General features: G+C 41.0%; 1 protein-coding gene across 3 annotated transcripts in view; it reads right to left on the bottom strand.

Moving 5' to 3' along the window:
* The window catches only part of LOC149556417 (RNA cytidine acetyltransferase 1-like), a 146,801-nt gene that overhangs the window by 4,389 nt on the left and 118,122 nt on the right, over positions 1–24,290 (bottom strand). The gene's annotated exons all lie outside the window — the stretch shown is intronic.

Genomic DNA, 24,290 nt, shown 5'->3' with positions numbered 1-24,290 from the left:
GTGCCCGTGTGTACTCACAACTACAAAAAGAAAGCGATGAGTGAAACAGGATCCAAGAAGCAAGAACATGCACAACAGATAGAGAGATATCTGACACCTCTATAATATGTACACTTTTCATCACATACTTCAATATTTACACACCCAAGACAGTAAAAATGAATATGATAAAGCCAGACTAAAGCCATCTAAAGCTTTTTAAACCACTCAGCTATGAGTTTTCTTTATTCAACCATCAAATGCTTTAAAATAACTATGAAGTTGTCCAAGGGGTTTAGCTTAGCTGGTTGAAGAAATGATTTCTCATTGTGGACACCCTGGTTCAAATCCCAAGAGGGACATCTTTGTGGAATTCTAAGTTGTGACTCTTGGTCTTCTATTGGTTGTATCCGTCTCATTGTAAAAAGGTGGATTCTAAGTTGTGACTCTTGGTCTTCCAATTGTTGTTTCTAGTGTGATTGCTTGTAAGGAGCTTGAATAAGTTGTAATTGTTGCTTGTAAGGAGCACTCGGTCTGTAAAAGATCTTAATGTATAAAAAATAACTATGAAGTGGAGCAAGTATTAGGTGAAGAGACAGAACTTACTTTATAATGGAAGCTGAAGAATCTAATCTTCCGCGAAAATAACATCCTGAAAAATTATGAGAATAACACAATAAAATGTTCACCATTAATTGCAGGAAACCTTTACTTGGTCATTAATCGAATAACACGCAACTACTACTTCCCACACACAAACTCTGACCCATATCAGTAAACTATATTTTTCATAGCCATGCCACTTTTGATCTGCCAACTTTTCATTTCTTATATGCCATCCTAAGTTTCATCTTCTTAATGACTGACTATTTGACTAGTAAATTGTAAGGTCCACCTATGTATCAAATCTTACCTTGTCCTTATTGTTCTATATATATTACTTTGGTTATGATCTTTATCAAAATTGATCTTTTCTTGAATGTGCAAGAAGCACACATAGTTAAAGATTGATATATGCTTGGACTTGCCCTTACTTGGCAGAGTTGTTTTCTTATGATGTGTGATCTTGTCTGTGCTCAAGAAAATCAGCACCACAATAAATCAATACCCATCAGTATATCTGAATTATGCTTGTTTCAAACTATTTTCAGTTAGATGAAGATTTTGATATTATCTTGTTGGTGGCCATCTACATACAATGCTATTACGTATCAGACAAGTATAGTTGATAGTTTCTTTGAGTGCGTTGATGCAGGTTTTCCCATGGATCAATTGGAGACTTTTGATTTGGGTAAATGTGTTGTGATACCTTATCCCCTCACTTGAAATCGAGCTACGAAATGCATCTTGTGTGGCCCTATGAACCTATATCCTAATCAGTAAAGCCATAACTGTTCCTCACATTAGCCTGCTTCTTGTGTTTATGTTACAGAATTTTCTATGCCACAACTTTTGTGATTAAATTTGTTTAATTAAATTCAATGTAAACCAGGGATGCATCCCAAGCCTAGTTTCCCCCGTCCCAATACAAGGGATGTTTCAGGGACTTGGGGACAGCCAAGGCACAACCCCTGCGCCCATATTTTCAAAATTTTGGTGGGGACGTCCCGGAAACTTGGAAACTTCATCGAAAGAGTGGGGCTTCTGGCCGTACAGGGGACACCATAGCCGTCCCCCCACCATAACGGGGATGGCTGTCTGTCCTCAATTTCTCTGATTTTTTATTTTTGCCAGTGTTTTCTGATTTTCCTGGTTTTTGATATTGATATGCAATGCAAAAAACTTAATAAAATACTGAAACACAACTTCAAAAGCTATATGCTGAGAATGATAGAATTTTATTTTAAACTGATGGAAGTCTGATTTTTTTTTTCATATAGCAATTCATTCAAATCTGTACCAGACTGCCTGCTATACAAATTTGATTTCTTGGAGAATGTGAATGGATGGAATGGAATCTAAACCTCCTGATTCTCTCTCACACAGTTGTTGTACGCTGATGCAGATCCCACCAAATTGATTAATAAACTACCTACAGCTGCTATCAACTACTGATCAGACCTGGACAACAAGAAAGCTCAGTTCTGGGCTGTACAATGCTAGTAAATGGTGTTTTTTCCTTGCTGCTGCTGCCTGAATTGCGTCCTGGCAGCCTGTAGTTATATACCAACCTAAATTATGAATGTCAGTAGTCTTCTTTTTGGCTCCTTGCTCAACGTCTGCTGCTGGGTGGATATGGGTGGAACTTAGGTCTAGGTGATTGATAAATGATAAATTTGCCTTCCTCACACACCAATTTGCATCTCTGATCAATTTTTATGGCCTCTTAAAACCTGATCTAAGTACTTTCTTAAACACTGATCCAATATGGGGAACCAACTAATTTTAATCTCGCAGCACTTAGTCTTTGGGCATTTTGGTTTAGTATATTAAACTGTTTACCACTTAGGGTAAACTGGATTAATGCATACTACAGTAACAAGATTTAAGCCATGTAATGCTTCACAAACCACATTTATATTTCATCAATGCTTCAAGTACATCATACGCCAATACACAAGATAGATAGCAACGACCAATATTGAATCCTATCTCCCAACGGAGAGTGTACATAAAGATCCTGAAGGGGTGCGACCAAGAACGCCCTTCGGTTACTAACACCCTCAACACATGTTTGACTATTCCTGATGGCATAACACACTTTTGCCGACAACATCATCCCCCCCAAAAAGAAAGTCATCACCGGACGACAATATGCAAAATGTTCGGGACACACAACAAAATAGGGCTGATAATACTTCATAACACTAAGAAGAAGGAGGAGGGGTTTTAGAAGACCTCCGTGTAGAGTCCAATATCTACCGCAGCTGGTATACTTGCTCACGGTGAATCTGCAAATCTGCTTGTGCTTGGGAATTTATCTCTACAACTTCCTTCAACATAATTGCAACCTCCATAGCCTCAGCTTCCTTCTTTGCATATGCTGCTCGACTCACAGTCGCCTCAGCTCAGGCCTCCTCTAACTATTTTTCAACCATGTTTGTCTTGTAGGAGCATTGTTCGCTCTGCTGCCCACTTTGCCAATTCTGTAGCTAACTGGATGGCTAACTTCTTTGTTGCCTCTCTAGACCTCTCAACTGCCACTCTATCAACCTCGACATGTCGTTAAGCATAGTAGGCGCCTTTATACGCCTCTACTACCTCGCGGCCAAGACTCTCCATAGCGTCATTGTTTGGTCCCAACTCTTGTTCCCTAGTCTAGTCTACTATCGTTTCCAGCATCTCAATTGCCGACCATCCTCTTGCCTCAAAGCAAGATCGAAAGCCTACAAGGCATCTCTTTCGAATGAAGGCTAAAACAAGTGCGGCCTCTACCTCTATTCATTAGGAACCTCTTCCTTCTACTGCAGCTATTTCCACATTTAGTGAGGCCTCCTCTAGCGCATCCGCAAACTGTGGTATCACAATATCTCTTGGTACTGCAATCACTGATGCCCTAGCCAAGATATCTTCCCTTCTCAGGGACTAAATTGAGGATCCCCTTGCCACAGGGGAAAGCAAAAATTGTTGTCTCAAGAACTCACTAGCACGGTCTATCAATGGTGCGGGTTTCAATGTCACTGGCAGTATCATCTCCGTACAACCAACTCCTCCGGGCTTAGCCAGTAGTGTCATGTCTATAGCATTGCCTCTGATTCTAATTACCTCAAGGCGGACCTGAGGCACTTGCGGCTCATGTGATGGACTGTCTCCAATCTCCACAATCTCCATTGCTCCAGTATCTTGGGCTAAGTCTTTAGATGGCTACGACCCAGGATCCCCTTCTCCTGTAGGACTGGCACCACTCTCATGCGGTATAGTGCTCTCTATCCTAAGAATAGCATCTACTACCTGTGACTCCATCTGTTGAATTGCTACTATGGCGTCTTCTCTTGTAGTCGTTGTCTTCGCTACATCTATAGGAACACCCTTGTTGGCACAATTGTCGTCATCTCAAGTATCATGGGCATTGCCTCAGGTGTTGGAAGCACTGCAACTACTTCCTTTGTGGTGACCATCAGCGAAGTCATCACAATAGGTGTCTAAACTTGCCCAAAAGTAGGGATAGGAGCGACGCTAGTACTCGGTGTCAAGTGCACTGTCGTCGAGAACATTGGTGGTGCAAAGAATACCCAAGGCTCGGAAGAAACTTCCTCATCATCCTTGTTGGCTTGAGTACTCTCATCATTTGCTGAGGCAATTGTGTTTTCCAACGTCTCCTCATGCCTAACATTCGTGTCTCCGAAGTCCAAGCTTGCATCATGCCTTACATGTTTCAGGCCTGTCGTTGTTCCTCCGGTATCCAAATATCGCCAGTTGAAAACTAGACCCTCCCTTGGTGCAAACTTTCCATCGAGAGGTAGCTCTAACACGTCTACAGGAATTTGATGTAGTGAGGCTTCCAAAAACAAGCCAATGGCATAGGGGGCATTTAGAAGGTACGGTGTTGTAATGACATGAATTCACACATCCTTTCAGCCAATATAGATGCCCAGTCGTAGAACACCCCATTCATGAAAACTATTTGCATTACCACAATGGTTGAAGCACGACTTGCTCTTGTAAGCCTACACTTCAACACATCTAGTATGCAATGCCATGGCCCCTCTCTAATAAAGTCCCATCAGATTCCTCTGCTCCTTGTATCCATTACTATGGAATCAAACTCTGAAGGGGTGATTTCACAAGCAATCATATTGGTCTAGAACTCTTTCCATTCCTATGTCAACTTTCGATTCTTCATTTCTACTTTGTGTCCCGTCCTTCCTATAATACCAAATACCCTTGTCAAGTCTGTATCTTTTAAGGAAACAGTAATAGGATGTTTCTGGTACTCGAATGTACTTTTCCAAGTGTGCCCATCGAATACTTGACTCATCACCCATAAAATATTCTCAAAAGTTTGAATAGGGAATAAGGGCATTTGGATAGCCCAATACACTCTGCCTCGGTGCAATAACTGCTTTACCTCATATGTTTCAGGGGTTTCCTACCACCACCTTCGGTACTCAAGCTCATTGAGTCCTTCAAAATGTACTATGAGACGTGTGACTTTATCTTTTTGAGAAGTCTATTGAATCTTGGGCTGAACCTTCTTGCTACTGGAAGTTGCTTCTTGCATTTGGCCTGCAAATCAAACTCCTAAGGATAAAAAATTTGCTCTTGTCCAAGCTCGAACTCTCTGCTTCTAATTGAACCTCCTACTGTCTCTTACTTGCTGACTAAAAAACTTAACTATAACCGTTTCTTGTTTTATCTTCATGTGAAAAATAATTAGTGCCTAAAACTACTGTCTCCTTGTCGTACGGACGATGTTTTTTCCCTTCGGTAGTTGCTAGTGAATTGAATACGTCTTCTATCTGCTCCTCTTGTGGACGCAATATTCTTTACAACCTAGAAATTCATACTCCTTATCGATCATGTTGAGGTTGCCTGCAGACGATCATGCGGAGTTCTTGATCGATGGCCTTCATTGGTTCTGTGGTTGCCCGTGGATGGTCGTCTTCCTCATTGTATGCTTCACAGCCTCACATGCTTTAAGAATTGATGACTCAAGAACAAAAACACACCCCAAACAACATTAAAATTCTTCCTTCTATCACAAAGAACCCTTTCACAACAATGAGACTTGCATTTGAATCCTCTAGTCATGCAAACGGAGGAAACTCACAAAGTTGTGACTATGCAGTACGAAAAGGCTTGGCTTAAAAATAACTCTTCTCAAGGACACAATTTCTTTGCACAGGAACCAAGCTTTTACGATTTCTTGTTTTTGACATTTTTCCTTGTCGTCGCTCCAAGGACTTAAATTTCTTTTTCCTTGAGCCTTTGTGCCTTTACCGCAAGGGCTTTGTGTTCTTCCACGGGCCTTCATTCCTTTTCCGCGTGTACTCAATATTTTCTGTACAGGCTTCTTTTTCCCTCTTCCTTCCTTCTCCACGAAACTTTATTGTTTTTTTTGCGGGGAGTTAGTGTTTCCCACTAGGTGGCAGTGTTTTCCACAGGGAGGTGATATTTTCCGCTAACCTCTTGTGCACACGCTCTTCGGCTATCTCTTTCCTGTCCAAAGTCCACAACTTGATCGCTTCATTATCCTTGAGTTCGTGTGCCTTGTGTGGTCCAATCCACTTCACCTTCAACTTGTCCGCTTTAGTCTCATTGCGCCCGCTATACTTCAGCACGAGTTGACCCGGTGTGAATTTAGTTAGCTCTTCAAGTGCAACTTTGATAGCCCACTGTGCAAGTAATCTTTGTTCATTGAGCTTGTTCAAATTGTACAACCTTTCTCTAAGACTCTCCATGTCATCCAACCTGTTCTCAATTGCTATCCTTAGGGTCGGCACCATGAACTTGACCGACACCACAACCTCATGACCGTACATCAATTAGAACGGAGTTTGTCCCATCGTAACCTTATAAGTGGTGTGGTAGGCCCATAAAACAGATGGCATCTTTTCCTCCTAGTCCTCTCCTTCGACTCCGCGAGACTTATAGATCACTAAAACCAATATCTTATCCATTGATTCAACCTGCCCATTTCCTCTCAAGTTGTAAGGGCTTGAGAAGGAATGACAGATTTTGAACTTTGTAGTGAGCAATTGGATGACATGAATTACAAAGTGTCCTACTTGGTCACTTATTAACTGAATCGAAATCCCATACTTGGTAATGATTTGTTCATAGATAAACCTTGTTGTACTTATTACTAAGTTGTCTGGTAGGGCTTGTGCCTCAACCCACTTTGTGAGATAGTTTGTTGCTACGATGATGTACCGCCACCTTCGAGCTTTGCTTGCCTTTAGGGGTCCAACAAGCCCACATCGTTCAAAAAGTTCTTGCACGTGCGAAGGGTTAAGCGGCATAAAGTCTCTCTTCAGTGGCTTTCCTCCCCTCTAGCTAGTATCACAACCCACGACCCATTCCTTGGCGTTGTTATACAAGGTAGGCCACCACAACCCTACTAGGAGTACCTTTTGTGTTATTGTCAGGCCCCATGTGATTACTTGTGGGACCTTCATGTGCTTCTTTTAATACGCTAAGTTACCAGATTCTCTCCTCGACGTAGGAATTCCTGGTTTAATTCTCTCAAAAGTCTGGTCCTTGTTAGATTTCATCAAAAGTCTACCACAGAGAATGAATTTTGTTGGGAATTCTCTAAAAGAAACCCTGACAAAATTCATACGACTTTTGAGCGACTTTGGATTCCAGCGTAGGAACCCGGATAAAATTTCAGAGAATTTGGTCAAAAAACACCTTTTGTTTACTTTTTCAAAAAGTTCTTAATGCCAAATTAGACTCAAGCACATGATTGGATTCAAATACTAATCATATTTAATTTGAATTCAATGCTACTTGAGAAGAATCATCATGTATGAAAGTGTCGCACATCTATTACTGAATGTATGTTGTGCATATAGGCTAACATGTATAGAAAACTATGAATTGAACAAAATTTAAAGAGATTTTTACTGTGGTTAAATTTGGATCCAAAGCCTGCTCTCTAGGCTTCATCCAGTCTGATCCAAAGCTGTTGTCTTTGAATCATTGAGTATGACAATTAATGTGTGAAACTTACAATATGGCACAATCAAAACATTGTACCTTAAACGGGCCTATAGCATTACTTTTTCTGATTCTAATTTGCAACAGCAGAATGATGATGATTCGCTTGATGGTTTTTCATGATATTTGATCACGATGGCTGATTATTAATATTGACATTATTGTTTTCGAACTGAAACATTGATATGGCGGTGTGTTTTGCTATGTTGCTTTAAAATTGGCATAGTGGTGTATGAACTTTTTTGCTGCACATATATATTCTTGTACAAACGAACCCAAAACAAATCCGAATCCAACCCAAAAAAAATTGAACAAATTTTGAATCCAAACCTCGAACCCGAATCTGTACCCAAATCCGAACCAGCAACTTAGTTAATACGCTCAACACTTCCTCTTCCATGACACATCGTCAAAGGACTTGGTCAAGTCCCATTTTATACAACAACTCGTTAATCAACTAAAATGTTCAACTCCTTAGCACGAGCTTCCTCCTTTCACTCAATTGCATTTCCCTTGGAAACTGCCCTGTTGAAAGGTATTCTCCAATGCTTGTATACCAAGATGGGAGTATGGCACTTCGAAACAAGCCTGCATCCAGAAAGTTGTCATTTACTCCTTCAGGTGGTTCCCTTGACTTGATCCTTGATAGGTGGTCTACACTCATGTGACTCTATCCGGGACCTACAAGAATAGTAAACGTGAACTCCTATAGGAGCAACCATCTATTCACTCGCCCTTGAATAATCGGCTTATTCACTAGGTACATCATAGTTTGGTGATCCATGTACAACACAAATGGAGTCACCAGTTAATAATGCTGAAACTTTTGTTTATTGTACAAGGTAAAAGGATACTTATTGCATGTAGTACAGTAAGATGTAACACAAAACAGAGACTTTATTCATATACGCAATATGCATTCAAATGCTTACAATATGCTTATGATGATTCTGATGATGTTCCAAAGTCCCTTCTAGACGGTGTACATATACTTCTCCGAAGGGGCGACTCAACCGTCATGTGCCCTTTCGGATACTATTCTACTCGTTGGCTACACTATAGATTTTATTGACAACATCATCCCCCCCAAAAGTAAAGTAGTCGCTAGATGACAAAATAAAGACAAAAAAAACTCAAATTTCACTAAGACAATTAATTACATCCATGTTTAGATACTAAGAAGAGGGATGCGTCCCTAGTGTAGTGGTCGTCCGTGCCCTAAGCTCGTTCAACTCTGCTTGCAGCTTGTACACTTGCTCCTTCCAAACTTTCAATTTTGCTTCAGCCTCCATCTAAAGCTCCAAAGCTGACTACATCATCCCAGCAATCTCTCCTAGCTCTCTCTGCTCTGGCTAACAAGGCTGCCCTCTCGGATTCCCAGGCTGCCCTCTCCCCGACTAGCCTAGTAGCTAACTCCTCTCGAGCCCTCTCTACTGCTAACTAATTTGCCTAGCTCCTTTGGAGGGTGTAATATACATCCCTATGTATCTCGACTATCTCCTAAGTCAAAACTTCTACTCGGCTCTCCATACCTGTATCTCTCGTAGTGGCCCAATCCTGGCGCATCTCTACAGTCTCCACACTTGGCCATCCCCGTTCCTCAAAACAAACTGTAAAGGCAGTCGGGCATCCTAATTTCATGAAAGATACCACTCTCTCCAGCTCCTTTAGTATTGAATCCAAAGCCTACATCTCTGTAGAGGCTTCTACTTGTTGAGCCCGGGTCACTAGTGCTGCTATATCAGCAAAGAATGCCTCTCATCACTATTTCTGGCACTACTGGAGGCTGTTGCTGCACACCCATAGCCCTCTCTACTGCTTCTACCATCCGCTCAATAGTGCTATGCGATAGTCCATCATTCTGTACCAGTTGATGCTCCTCCACCTATGGTTGTAAAGGGTCTTCCTCCGAAACTACTTCTCGCGTAGGTGTATGCAGGTATGTCACTTGAGGCACAAGGGTACGGTGGAACCTCGTACTCAGGTACGTGCTCAACTTCTCGGTTCTGCTCTCTCTGTCTGGCTCAAGAGATGCTAACAATGTCGTATCCACCATAACCACTGTATCTAAACCCACTATGTCCAAATGAACACCTGGGGCCCTCAAACCCTCACCTGTCGATATCTCCATTACTCCTTCCTGAGTGTCCATCTCTGCATCAAGTAAAAGTACCTCAACCCCAGCCTTTGGTAAAACCTCGCGAGTAAGCTCCATCGTTACCTCCGCAATGACTGTCTCCATTGCTAGCGGATATGCCCTTACTAATGCCTCGGGAATGGCTCGTGTCTCCGCAACAGGCTGAATCGCAATTGAAGCTAGAGTTATCACTACTGGCTGCCTAAATTGAGCAAACCTCAGGATGCCATGTATAACTATGGGAGCCAAGTGTGTCGTCGTTGAAAGTGCAGACCGTGGGAATCTCAACGGTGTAGCTGTAATTACTTCTACCTCCTTGTCAGTCCCACTTTCCTCAGAAGAAGTCTCCTTGCGATGACTGTCAGTATTTCCACTGTTCAGTCTCGGTCGTTTTTGTCCAACCGTGGTCTTGGTGTCAAGTGTATCAAGCTGTCTCCACTGCATGATCGGGGCTTTGCCTGGCGCGAGTGGTCTTGGTTTGGCCTCTAGTGCATCGTTGGGGATCATCCATGTTTTTGCCTCGAAGAATAGCCTGATGGCATAATGTGGCCTATAGAATGTCTTGTGTTGTAATGTCATAAATTTATACATTCGTTTTGCCAACAATGCAGCCTAGTCATACACTCTTCTATGCGAAATCCCGTTCATCATCAGAACCTCTGAAAATGAAATGTCTGAGGTGGGACTAGAGCCTGTGAGACGACTCTTCATGACGTCCATAAGACAATGCCAGTGACCTTCCTGCACGTTGGATTTCTTCAATCCTCTACCCCTCGATGCGTCTGTGAGCTTCTTGCTTTGTCCGTGTCAAATCCCCACATACCAATTGTATAAGTGTGTCTTTACCTCCTGACTCAACTTTTTTGGTTTGTTATCTATTTTCCTTCCCCCTTGTGCATGACCAGGTATCCCGAATACCCGCATGAAGTCCACCGTTTTGAATGATATTACCAAGTTGCAACCAAGGTAAGAAAACGTACTGGTTCACGAGAACCTATCATACGTTTCTATCATGAGGTGTAAAAACCCTTCATAATCTCTGATACAAAACACAAGCATTTGTATCACCCATTCGACCCGTGCCTTCCGAATGTTAGCCTTCATTGGCTTTTATCAAGCATCTCCTACCACCACTTCCTGCATTCTACACCATTCAATCCTTCAAATGCAACATTCTGCACTGTGGAATTATCCATTGCAGCCGATTGTATTGGTTGCCTTGTATAGTCCCCAGGCCGTACGGTAATTGCTTGCCTCCTAGTTCCTAGCAAGTTTTCTTCCTCTAAGACCATACGGTACATTGTACGTTCCTTCTTCATGTGTATTCCCTTTTTACCATACAGTGTCCTTTCAAAGCTGCTCAAAATACTTTTGGTACCGTACGGTGTTATGTCTCCTTTGATGGCCATACTTCCTTCATATTGTACGACTGTATGGTCAACTTTCTCCTCCCACATGTGTCCATACAGTCACTTTCTCCTTAGCACGTGTCATACAATGCAATGCCCGTATGGTACGCCTCATACACTGTGTCTATCATTACCTATTGTATGGTGTCTCTTGGTTGCTCCTGTAAACTATACGGTATTTGTAATCTTCTACAACACTCAATACACCTCTTTTATCATAATGTACTGTACAGCCATCTCTTCTTACAAATATTTCTTAACCGTATGATACATTATGAGCTTCAGTCACTATTTTACCCTTTTTTTTAAAATATTACTTAAATTTACTTTACATATATACAGTACTACTTTTTATTCCTTCTTATGTTGTCTCTGAATTGTTCATTTGCGAGGGCACATTATTTCTTTCATGATAAATTTTCAACTTCAACCCATTCACTACATCGGGTACTTCCTTTCCGTCGAGTGTCCATTATTTTTTTACCCCATTATCGCCAACTTCGTGGATCTTGTATGGTCTGACCCATTCAACTTTAAATTTGCTTGGTCTGATCTCGTTACGCCCATTATACTTTAAAACTAACTGCCCCAGTTGAAATTTATTCAATTTCAAATGTTTGTCATGCCATACTTTTCGCCTATTCTGTGTAACCTTCGTGGCCTATTATGCCTGTAATCATCGCTCATCAAGTTTATTTAAGTTATACAATCTCTCCCTCAAGCTTTCCATATCTCACAATTTGTTCTTGATCACGATCCTTAAACTTGGTACCATGAATTTTGTTGGCTGCCACTCCTTGCCGTCAATAACTGTATTCTTGATTTACAACCTTCACTCCGTACTGCTAAAGTTTTTATTAAGTCCTTCCTCTTTGTTATGATGTGTTTTCCTTGTTGTCGACAACTTTCTACTAAATCCGTGGTGCGGTGTAACATTTCCTTTCCGCATGGTCCATTCACCGTGTACCGTACGGTGGAATCTTTCCTTTTTCTAGGTTTGTATGTTATGTTATTCCTCTTGTACTGGCCATACAGTATGTTCTTTCCTTCAACTTCAGCCATAACTGCCTTGCCTTCTTTGGCTTCTTTGTATTCCTTCGATCATTCATCTTCCTCTCCTTTCTTACCTTCATCGACCCTTAACATATTACAGCTCGGAAAGAGCTCGTAGTCCTCCATATGCCAATAGACTAGTCCGTTCACCGAGTATAGGTCGTCATCGTTAGACCCTCCTTCCAGTCTCAATACTCCCTCTTCACTAGGCTCCATTCTCTTCTTCCTTTTGTCGTCCCCTTCACCTTCGCCCTCGGAATCTGACGACATTGCTTCCTCACCTATCATTTGCGTGTGTAAGTCGATTATGAATCTTCGGCCTCCGCGTTCCATGGATATGGTATTTCGTTTCAATCACGTTTCACTTTCGCTTGCACCAACTAGCTTTGTCCAAGGATAGCGTCGTACCCTTTTCTTTTTAGCGGAATGATCACGAAATCCAATAGAAATGGTTGCATTCCAATGGTTACTAGTTGCACCACCAGGGTCCCCAACGGCTTGATTTTGTGCTGTTCTACAGTGAGTAATTGAATTGTAGGCGGCCACAACATAGGTTGTCCCAACTTTTTCCATATATCCTCTGGTATCACGTTTATGCTTGACCCTCCATCCACAATTGTGTCTGTAAGTACGGTTCCGAGGACACCCATCTCTACTACTGTTGGATGTCTTCCCATCATGAGTGCCAGTAGCATTGGGTCTGTTGTAGTCGTTCCATTGCCATCCTTTCCTGTTTCCTCCATTTCTTTCGGGAGTGGTGTTATGTTCAGTATTGTCGTTTGCAACTCAGGCATTGTAAGGTCATTTAATTCCATAGGAATTTCCATTTGCATTACCTACCTTATCATGTTTTGTTCTGCCAGGTTCCTCTTCGAGGTGTCGGTAGTGTCTTTTGTTTGTATCTTTTCCATTTACATTTGTTTTTCCAACTCCATTCGTGCTTACTACAACGTCTTCTTTTCTTCCTCTACATCAAGGTACTTTGCCTTCTTTGCTTGCTCACACGTAATGGCTAGTGTTTGCTCATCACATGTTTCGATGCTTAACAAGTTCACCCCCTACATCGGACATTTCGAATCCTCGTGGTCTCCTAGACCACACCATCTACATAACAGCTGCGGCGTCTCCTTCGTGGTGCAATCTCTGCCAAAGTGCCCATAGAGGTTGCACGCATGGCATTGTATCATTGGCTGTCCACTCGAGTTGTACTGTATCCGACTCTGGCGTCCATTGTTATTATTGTTAATATTATTACCGCCCCTTCCACACCGGTTATTGTTGCGATATCCTCCTGAAGTTGCACTGGTAATTGTTTGTGCTCGTTCCTACTCTAGCGGATACTTCTTGCATCGGTAGCACTTGTTGATGTCCCTTTGTCTTCATATTGAACGAGCACTCCTTGGTTGAATGTCCCGCAATCTGATAGATATTACAAAATTGTTTTTTCAAGCAGGAGCCATTTGTGTGGCCCTCCTCCTTACAGTCCATACACCACAATTCCCCCTTCACCAACTCAGGATTCTTTTTCAAAATTTTAAATTCCTTCATCATTCATAGCATATCCAGTTACTTTCAGAAGATGAATCGTCTAAGTCCAACGATTTGTGCTTCTTCTTGCTTGTTTTTTCCTCTCTCCAGATCCATCACCCAATTATACGCATCTGTGTACGACGCTGGAGGTACAATCTTCATTTTCTTCTTTAGTGTCGATCGTAGCCTTTCAACAAATCATCATTTCTTTAATCCGTCAGCCGATGGGCTCTCCCTCTTCCCCACCAATTCTTTCAACCTTCTTGCATATACACGAATCGTTTCATCCTTTCCCTACTTCATACTATATATTTCTGCTACAATTTTGTTATTGTCCCTTAGTAGTCGGAACTCTACTATGAACTCCTTCCTAACGTCTGCCCATGTAGTTAATTTCTATGGATCGGCATCAACAAACCAATCAATTGCTACAACCCAAAGGGTCGCTGGAAATTGTCGGACCCAGTCATCCTGGTCCAATACACCGTTTGACGTCCATATTGTTTCACATGTCTTGCAGTGTTTGATCAGATCTGTCGTCCCATCACCATTAAACTTCAGCAATTTTTCCTTTGGTCCTGTCATTACTACTTTCTTCTGAAGTGGTGGTGCTTGTTGTGCACCCGCGTTGGTCTGCACAACCGCCCTGCTTTGGATAACTGCACTACTTCCAACAACTGCGTTACCTAGTGAGAAAAGATCTTCCTCAAGCAAAGTTGTTCTATTCTTTGCCTATATCCGTTCGTTGAGTGTATCAGAAACGAAGAGTTCACTCCACACTCGTGCTCCTTCGACACTTCAAGCCATGCGAGTTGCTTCCCTTCCATTCGAATTCTCTACCCTCAGCGTATATAAGTTAAGGACTCCTTCCTTGTCTCTTCCACCAAATCCAATCACTGTCGAGTCTCTTCTAGCAATTCCTCCGCACTCCTCGGTCTGCTAGGTAGGGCTCCTTATTGGCAAAACATGATAGATGCAATTGCTATTTGTGTTTCGGAGTTTAAAACCCCAACTGAGGCTGAGTTGAGTGGATACCTCTTGGATGAAATGGTAGAGGATATGAAGGTTGAGCTTGAGGAGCATTGAAAGGAGTGGATCGAAAAGGGTTGCACCATCACGACTGATGGTTGGACAAATAGGAGGAATAGAACACTCATCAATTTTATTGTTTCCTATGGAGGTGATTGATCATTCTACTTTCCTACATACATAATTTTGAATCGTGATTGAATATTTCAAATTTTGATTTGTTGATTGCTAATTTGTTGATGATCCATTATAATTCATTGTTTTGTAGGATATACCATGTTCCTCAAATCCATTGATACTTCCACTCATATAAAAAATGCCACATACTTATGTGAGGTTATTGAGGAAGTCATGGCAGACATGGGGGAACAACATGTGGTGTAGGTGGTGATAGATAATGCAGCAAGTTATGTTGTTGAAGGTTAACTTTTAACTTTTCAAGTTTTGAAAATAAATTTATTTGAATTTTGAAATTTTTTTAATTCGAAGTTTCCTAAGTTCTAACATGTTTGAATTTCTTATTAACTTAAAATTGTTGTAGGTAAACTTTTGATGGAGAGGCACCCCACCATATTTTGGTCTCCTTGTGCGCCACACAACATTGACCTCATGTTGGAGGAAATTGGCAAACTTAAGTGGGTCAAATCATGTGTCGAAAGGGCAAAAAATGTATGCAAATTTATTTGTCCTTAGCACAATGAGGAAGTACATAAGAGGCAAGGAGTGAGCTCGTCCAAGCATCACGAGGTTTGCCTCGAATTTCAGCACACTATAGTCCTTGTTGACATCAAAGGTCAATTTGAGGAGCATGTTTGTTGAGCAGGAATGGATTTCATCTTCCTATGCTACAATTAATGCAGGGGTAGATGTGGTCAATTGCATCTTTGATGATGACGGTTTTCAGAAACCTGCTAAAGAAATCCTTTAAGTAAATTTATTGCAATTTAACATTTAGTATTTTACTTTTTAGTATTTAATATCTAATATTTAATTGTTTAATGATTTAGATTTACTTTAAGTTATATTATTTTATATTTAAGTTTTGACAACTATTTTTTTTACATTATATGTAGGTCACTAAGCCGCTTGTATCTCTCCTACGAACTGTTGATGGGGAGAAGCCCTCTATGGGCTACATATATGAGGGCATGGATAGGGCCAAGGAGACCATTAGAGCCTAGTATGCAAAAGTGCAGGAGAAGTATGTCCCTATTTGGGATATCATTGATAGGAGATGGCAGAATCAGCTCCACTGACCCATCCATGTAGCAACTTACTTTTTGAATCCGGCATTTCGTTTCTGTCCTGACTTCAAGGCAGATGAAGAGGTTCTCACCGACTTATATACAGTGATCCAGAGGTTGAGTAGTGATGAGGATAGCACAACTACAACCATTGAACTCGACAAGTTCAATAATAAAGAAGGGCCACTTTTCTCTGGCAGGATGGCCATTGGTGCTAGGACAACAATACAACCAAGTAAAAATTAAATAATATATTCATGAATCTAAAGTTTATGACTTATAAGTTGTGCATTTTAATTGTTGATTATTTAATTTTAAAGTTGTAAATGAGACTAATTGTTTTTGTTTTTCCTTATTTCAGATAGATGGTGGCAAATGTTTGGGCCCACAACTCCAAAACTTCAAAAAATTGCCATCCGTATTATGAGTCAGCCAAGCAACACTTCTGCATGTGAGCACAGTTGGTCCATGTTCGAGCACATCCACTTGAAGAGGAGAAATAGGTTGACTGTGTAGAGGTTGAATGATCTTGTCTTTGTTCACTACAACCTTCGTCTTAGGATCAAACAGATTTTGAGCACTGACTTCTCTCCGATCATTTTAGAGGAGATTGATCCAGAATTAGAGTGGCTCACTAAGGCTGTATCCAATCTTCACTGAGGAAGACCATGAGTGGGTTGACCAGGTGGATAGAGAGGCTAAGGTTGTGGCCATGGAAGAGGAGGCAGCTAGAGCACATTCAGGCACTGGTAGATGCACATGCGCGCGCACAGACATAGGCCATAGTGATGTTGTTCGTGAGCCCATCTTACATGCGGGGGATATGGCTCGGCAATTCTCTAGGACCTACCTTAGACGCCTTTCTAGTAGGCAAACTGGATACTCAGAGGCTAAGGCTAAGGCTGCGACCAAGCTTGCGGATGATGATGAGGCTTGAACTAGAGCCTTCTTTTATCATTTTGTTTACAGATATTGATAGACATATGTTTCATGGATCTTCATCTTAGATTCTTACATACATTTATGATTTGATGTCTTATGGATCTTCATCTTACACACATTCTATGATTTGAATTATTATGATCATATGATTTCTATTTACTTCAGCTACAGCCTACAATTTACATTTTACGTAGTCACGTATGTGATGGATTTATTATTTATGTTTCATATTTATGTATGTTAACTTCTATTGGATGATGTTATAGTGTGTTTAAGTTATATTCAATAAAGGGTGCATTAAGTTTTAAAAGGTTAAAATCTCTAAATTTAAAGGGTTTTTTAAATTTGTCGATTCATGGGCGATTCATGGCCTATTCACGATTTGATTCGGCCTTGCCGATTCCAATCCGATTCTGATCCTCATTACTTTGATGCATATACTTCATCTTTTACTACAAAAGTTGTTTTTAACTTGTCTTCTTCTACGATGGATATCTGGTTGTAGCCAAAAATTCCGTCCATGAATGGATAGATGTCATGTCCAATAACTTCCTCTAGAATACTATTTGTGAACGATATCGGGAACGAATCCTTAATGGTTACTACGTTCAGACAGTGGAAGTCCACACATATCCTTACCTGGTTGGCCTCCCTCTTCGGTGAAATAACTATCAGAGACACCCATTCGCTTGTACATAGAGGGAATATGATGCTTGTATCAAGCATTCTTGCAATCTCGTCATTGACCTATGCCATGTAATTTTTGATCATTTGGTACAGTCGCTTCTACACAGTAGGGCCCCTTGCATAAGTGAAATCCAATGGACGCACAGTTCCAGTGGGAATCCTTATAAGTCAAGGTGAATATGTCCTTGTATTCCATAAGTATCTTGAATGTCGTTGCTTTGAACATGGGGTTCCAGTCATCGTCCACAAAAATGTTCTTCGGATTGGCTTTGTCCGCCAGGTTCATTGCCTTCACCGAAGATTCTTCATATTTGATGGGTTTTTCCTTGTCGAATACATGTGTTGGTATTTCCACCATTCGTGCCTCCCTTCTTTATATTCCCCATATTCCATTGGGAACGAGTTTTTTTCATCCACTTTATCTCGTTCATCCACCCCTAGCATAGTCCAACTCCGAAACAGCTCATAGTCTTTCGTTTGCCAATGGAAGAATCCATTTAATGAATCCAAGTCATCATTGGAACATCCCTCAAGTTCTAGGATTCCCTCTTTATTAGGTTCCATGCTTCTCTTCCCTTTGTCATCGTCTTCGACTTCGAAATCGGTCGAGGATGCCAAAACTTCATTCACCATTTGTGTTTGTAGGTCGATTGAGATCTTGCAACCCCCTATCTCCATCAAAAGCGTATTTCTCTTCCAATTGTGCTTCACTTTTGCTTGCACCAACCAATCCCTTCCGAGGATCGCATCATATCCTTTCTTCTTCTTTAGGATTACTACGAAGGGTTGGGTTCCTCTTCCAATTGTGCTTCACTTTTGCTTGCACCAACCAACCCCTTCCGAGGATCACGTCATATCCTTTCCTCTTCTTTAGGATTACTACGAAGGGTTGGGTTCCGATCATCACTCTCTATGCCATTAGAGTCCCAATAGATTTGATATAGTGTTGGTTAGCGCCTACCAATTGAAATGTCGGCGGCCACAGCATTGGTCACCCTAATTTCCTCCATGATTCCTCTGGCAATACTTTAACACCAGAACCTCCATCTACAATTGTGTCTATCAAAATGGTCCCAAGGATGCCCATCTCCACCACTACAAGGTGTCTTCCCATATTCGCTGCAAGTAATAGCATCGGGTAAGGCTCTATCTCGAGTGAAATCTTCTTTCCAAAGGAGTTTTCCCTTTCACCATAAGTAATCTTCGTTGGCCCATCTCATGCCTTCGTGGATGGTGTCATGTTTAATATTATTGTTCTCAATTGTGGCATTTCAAGGACATTCTAGTTTTATGGGGATTTCAGCTTGCATCACTTGCCTTATGATGTTTTTCTCCACCTGAGTCCTCACTGAGGTACTCGCAGTATAATTTGTTCCCTTTCTTTCTGCCCTCATTTCTTTCTCTATTTCAATTTTTGCTTCCCACATCCTTTTTTCGTCTTCGAGATTTCGGTATGCGGCTTTCTTCCCTTGTGCTCGGGTGACCACTAACACTTCTTCACTGTTCCCTTCGATCTTCAATAGCTTCACCCCTATCTTCAAGCATCTTGACTCATCATGGTCTCTAGGACCACACCACCTGCATAGAAACTGCGGTGCTTCACTCTTCGTACAATCTCTGGCAAAGTGGCCCCATTGATTACAAGTGCAACATTATATCATGAGCCACTCACTTGGGTCGTATTGTATATGGCTGCGACCTTGATTGTTATTTTTGTTGTTGTTTCCACCTCTTCCTCGTCGGTTGTTCCAATATCCCCCGGACGATGCCATGTTAGTGTTTGCATTCCCCCCCTGCAACTCTTGAGGCAGTTACTTCTTGTATCATTAAAACTTGTTGGTGGCCTCTAGTTTTCATGTTGAAAGGACATTCTTTAGTAGAATGTCCAAGTTTTCGACAGATGTCACAAAACTGATTTTTATGGCAAGAGCCCTTCATGTGGCTTTCCTCTTTACAATCCGTACACCATAAGTCCCCTTCGATGCTTTGACCAGGGTTAGTCTTCATGTTCTTAAATCCCTTCATCATGCGCAACATGTCTTTTTGTAGTGCTTGGATCTTCTTGATTGATTCTTCATTACTCCTCTCTCTGGAAGAATCATCTTCCTCATCGGATGATCTATTCTTCTTCTTACCCATCTTGCTTTTGCTTTCAAGATCAATCGCTCTATTATATGCATCAATGTATGACATTAGGGGTACTATTTTCCTTTTTCTCAAAAGTGCAGGCTTTAATCCTTCGATGAACCAACGTTTCTTCAAGTTGTCGGCTAGTGGGCTTCCCATCTTCACCAACAACTCCTTCAACCTCCACCCATATCTACAGACAGTCTCATCTTTCGCATGTCTCGTGTTGTAGATTTCTACTATGATTTCATTATCATCTCTTAGTAACTGAAACTCTACCTCAAACTCCTTCAGGTCCAACGATATGGCTACCTTCACCCGATCGATATCAGAGAACCAATCAATCGCTACTCCGCTTAGAGTGGCCAGGAATTGTTGCACCCAATCATCCTCGTTCATTACGTCGTTGGCCGTCCATATAGTCTTATATGTTTTATAGTGTCGTACAGGGTCTTCTCTACCATCACTTATCAATTTAGTCAATTTCTGCTTTGATCCTGTCATACTTGGTGTCTACTATGTTGTTACTAATGGTTGTGTTGGCTATAGCGGCTGTTTTTGTTGTACCCCATGCGAGGTCTGCGTTTGCGCTTGTACCTATGCACCGACGTTGCAATGTCGTGTGGAAGGTTCTAAAAATAGGGTTCGGTTACCAAACTATACTTGCTTGTTCAGTGTGTGGGGAACGAACGGAGTGTCTTAGTTACCCCACACTCGTGTTGCTTCGGCACCTCTAGCCACGTTGGTTTCCTCTTCACTCCTGCACCGATTCTCCACCTGTGGTGTGTGAGACAAGTTGATGAACTCCTCCCTCATTTCCTCAATCCAACTTAATCTTTGTTGTGTATCTTCTATTAAGTCCTCACTACTTCTCACCCGCCGACGGTCAAGCGAACTGTGTTCTGTGTCAATCAATGCACCTCGCATGGCATTGTGGTCACCCTCAGTGACACCACCATGGTCTCCTTCGGCTTGTTGCGTGAAGATTAAAGTCTGATGTCCGACGTGTACAACATCATTTTGCGGTTTTCTATTTCTATCCTTATTTAATTGGTTTGGCATCAATTAAAAACATTATAAAAAACAGAGAACACTTTTTATTTATTTATAATCTCTGTACATCACAGGTCGTCTATGCGACCATTACATAGTTACAAGTGCTCTTTTCCTTCAACATTCCCAAGGCTTAAGGCTAATGGGTTGGACCTCTATCAAGTCTCATCTCATTCCTCTTCTTCTCGACAGTTACGTTCGCAAAGTTTCTCAAGGTTTGTTGCTGACATTGCTCCCTCTCAGTTTTCTCCCTTCACCTCGCCTGCGCAAGGAATGTTTGCGCTAACAGTCGGGGAAACTGGTGCAATAGTCAGTTTGGCGTGGGACTCACCTTCAAGGCATCCCAAACAGTTTCCTCAAGAACTTCTGTATGTATGACTTCTCTCTGCAAATGTTTCAATCATTGCTGAAAACAATATTTGGAAGTTTTTTGTGAGAGTGTGCTCGCCTTTGAACAACTCGGTCATTCCATCTTCACTAGTTCCTATATCATCTGGTACAGGTATTCCCATTTATTGTGTGTATGCCATTTGTTGCGTTGCTCTTTCCAAATTCAAGCCAGCAACAACGCCACATAGACAGATTAATGCATCATCCACATAGACAAATTTATGGAACATCCACATAGAGAAGGCAGGCTTAAAGTAGCTTCATGTCTCAGTGAGATCACTCTAATAACAACTCTTATAGTATCCTATAATGATGATGTGTCGAAGAACCTTCTGCAACTAATAATGGAAAGCTTTTAGGCGTTACATGATGACAAAGGCCCAGCCTTTGTTAAGCGTATTAAGATCTTAGAAATTATGACAACATTCACCATTGTGATTTGCCTTGATTGTAATGATTTGACCCTCCATACGTTCCAATGCACCTTGGCTGAAATCATGAAGCACCATTTAGATCATGTGTAGGCTTGCATGCACACCGTGATATCCTTAATCCTTGATAAAAACGATAATATATGCAAACAGTTGCAATCAGATTTGTTGGCCATTTTTTGGAAGCAGCATGTAGTATCACCTATTGTTTATGAGTTCTCAAGAAAATTGATTGAGCACAAAATTGAACAGAATCAAATGTCTGAAAATGAGTTAATCTCAATAGGTTTCCAGGTTATAGGAACACCCAAGAAAGTAAGAACTAAATGAGAAGAGAGCAAATGTGTTTTACATGAGAAGAGAGCGGGATGTGCTTTACATGCCTACAAATTCGGACACAAAATCAATTTTGTGAGGTTTATAGTGAAGATAAGGCTGAAAAGGAAATTCAGGCCAGCAATGTAGATGATAAAAAATCTCACAGCTTTGCCCCTACAAAACAACAAAAAATATTGGTATGCGTTATACAACTCTCTATTTTGGTGACTTAGAGGTAGTTATAGACAAGCATATTGAAGAAGATGGTTTTTCTCATGAAGAGGGTGTGTTGGCGACTTCACATGATGAAGATTTGTTGAAAAATGATGACATGACAACGACCTTGCCTTTGCACACAAATCAATCAAACCAAGAGTTTGATGACATCTGAGAGTGGTGTGATGAATCATGCGTTTCTTATATCAGCAACTCACCTATTGATTGATGAAAGTGATTTAGAGGACCAAACAAACATGGTATTCAAGGATGACGGTGTTCTGGATGCCCAACCAGAAAATGCTCTTCACAATGATTGATGAGAAGCATGCCTTGAAGAAGCGACTAAAAGTTACTAAAGATATGATTGTTGCAGCCTTAGTATGCTATGATGACACTCACAAGACCATTGAGGATCTTTACAGGAAGGCACAAATAGAAAATAATCAAATGGGAATGTAAACTGATTCTTATGTTGCTGATTTATAGGGGTTAAAGTAGCCTTTGAGTCTTTGAAATCAGATTATTTATGTCTACTTTCAGACAAGGATTACATCTTAAAGGTTTATTTGTATTACTTCTGGTTTGCAATTGTAACTCAAATGGATTGTGAAAAACAGATGTTCTTAATCTTAAAGGTTGTTGAAATATATGCTAAACAATTGAGGGAAAAAGAGGATGAGGTTAAGAAACTCAATTGGGAGCTTAAGGTTGCTTAGAAGGCATTGCATAATACATGGGTTGCTCTTCATCAAGCGGAAAATCAGATTCCTGCACCAATCAATCCAGGGAACACGAGATCGCAGATAGGCATGAGTTTTCCACGAAATGGTCAAGGAACTTAAAAGCATTCAGCAGACTTAAGACGTGGATGGCTGCCCTCAAAATTTTCTGTAACCGCTGGATCATCAAGATGAGATGGAAAACATTCAGTTGGTTGACAGTTATTTATTTGAGATGGATGCTGATTGGACTTTCAATAATCCACTATTTGAAATGGATGAGGAAAATCCTTTTGATTCACATAATGTAGATGAGAATGATTGCAGAAGTTGGACTTGGGAGCAATTACTGGTGATTGGACTAGGTCATAGGATTGCAGTGATGGGATGAGTTCTGGAGTTTTGTTTCAGCTTATACATTGTTTCAGATTTAGTTTCTCTATGAATTGGATGGATTTTATGTTTCAAAAGCTAGATAGACCCTGACTGGGAATTGATGTGTTATATCTTGATCATAGGGAATGTGTTCTCAGTCCTTTCCTTACCCATTTTCTCAAGGACATTTTAGATTGATAAAGGTAGTATTAGCCTCCTTGCGCCATGGTTTTGATTTCGGCTAATGAGCAGTTGATTTCCTTCATCAGTAGTTGGGGATTGTCAGTCATGCAAATCCGTAGGAGAGCATTCGCAAATAGAGAGCTGGGCAGTGTGAATAGCTCCTTGAGACATTTATAGCTTCTCATATCTAATGGCCATGTTAACATAATAGTGTGGGATCCTAGTTTTGGCATGAACAATGCTTTACTTCAGTGGTGGCTTCACAATTTTGGATACATTGTTTATATCAAAGTAGCACAATGGGTTGATGGAGCAACTTCCCTAAGGTTGACTTGGGATCCGGGTTTCTTATTGATGATTCAGTTGCATTTGGATACCTTGCTTCATAGTGTGATAGTATATTATTTTAGATTGGGCTTGTTTGATCCCAAAATCGAAGTTTGGAATCCAAAAGCTTGCTACTTCTCCGACAAGATTCCGCAATCAGTTTTGGCCAAGGAACAAGAATCACCTTGATTCCCCTGTACTTCATGCTTCGCTACACCTAGGCGGGTAGATCTTCTCCTCGAACCTGATCACTTGGTTCGGAGCTTTTGTATTGCGAATTTAAGCTTTGGAGAGTTCTTCGGTTGGCAAAGTTCTCAACTCGATCAAAATGAAACTAAATGTTGAGTGCTTAAAATGTTTGAATTGGATGTTTTTGTATAATATTTGTAAATAATGGATTTGATGCTTGTAAGAAAGAAATTATAGATTTTCTGACTTCAATAATAAAAAGACCAGTGCCTCTGCTCATCCGTGTTAATGTTTATAGTTTCAGTCGAATAAACCTTAAAGATCAATCTCTTTAGTTATTAATTATA

This window comes from Cupressus sempervirens, chromosome 5 (genome assembly GCF_028749045.1).
Source record: "Cupressus sempervirens isolate cs-2001-9-10 chromosome 5, ASM2874904v1, whole genome shotgun sequence".
NCBI classification, from domain to species: Eukaryota; Viridiplantae; Streptophyta; class Pinopsida; order Cupressales; family Cupressaceae; genus Cupressus; species Cupressus sempervirens.
The sequence above is the reverse complement of the archived record's forward strand: the minus strand, read 5'-3'. Positions and strand labels throughout refer to the sequence as shown.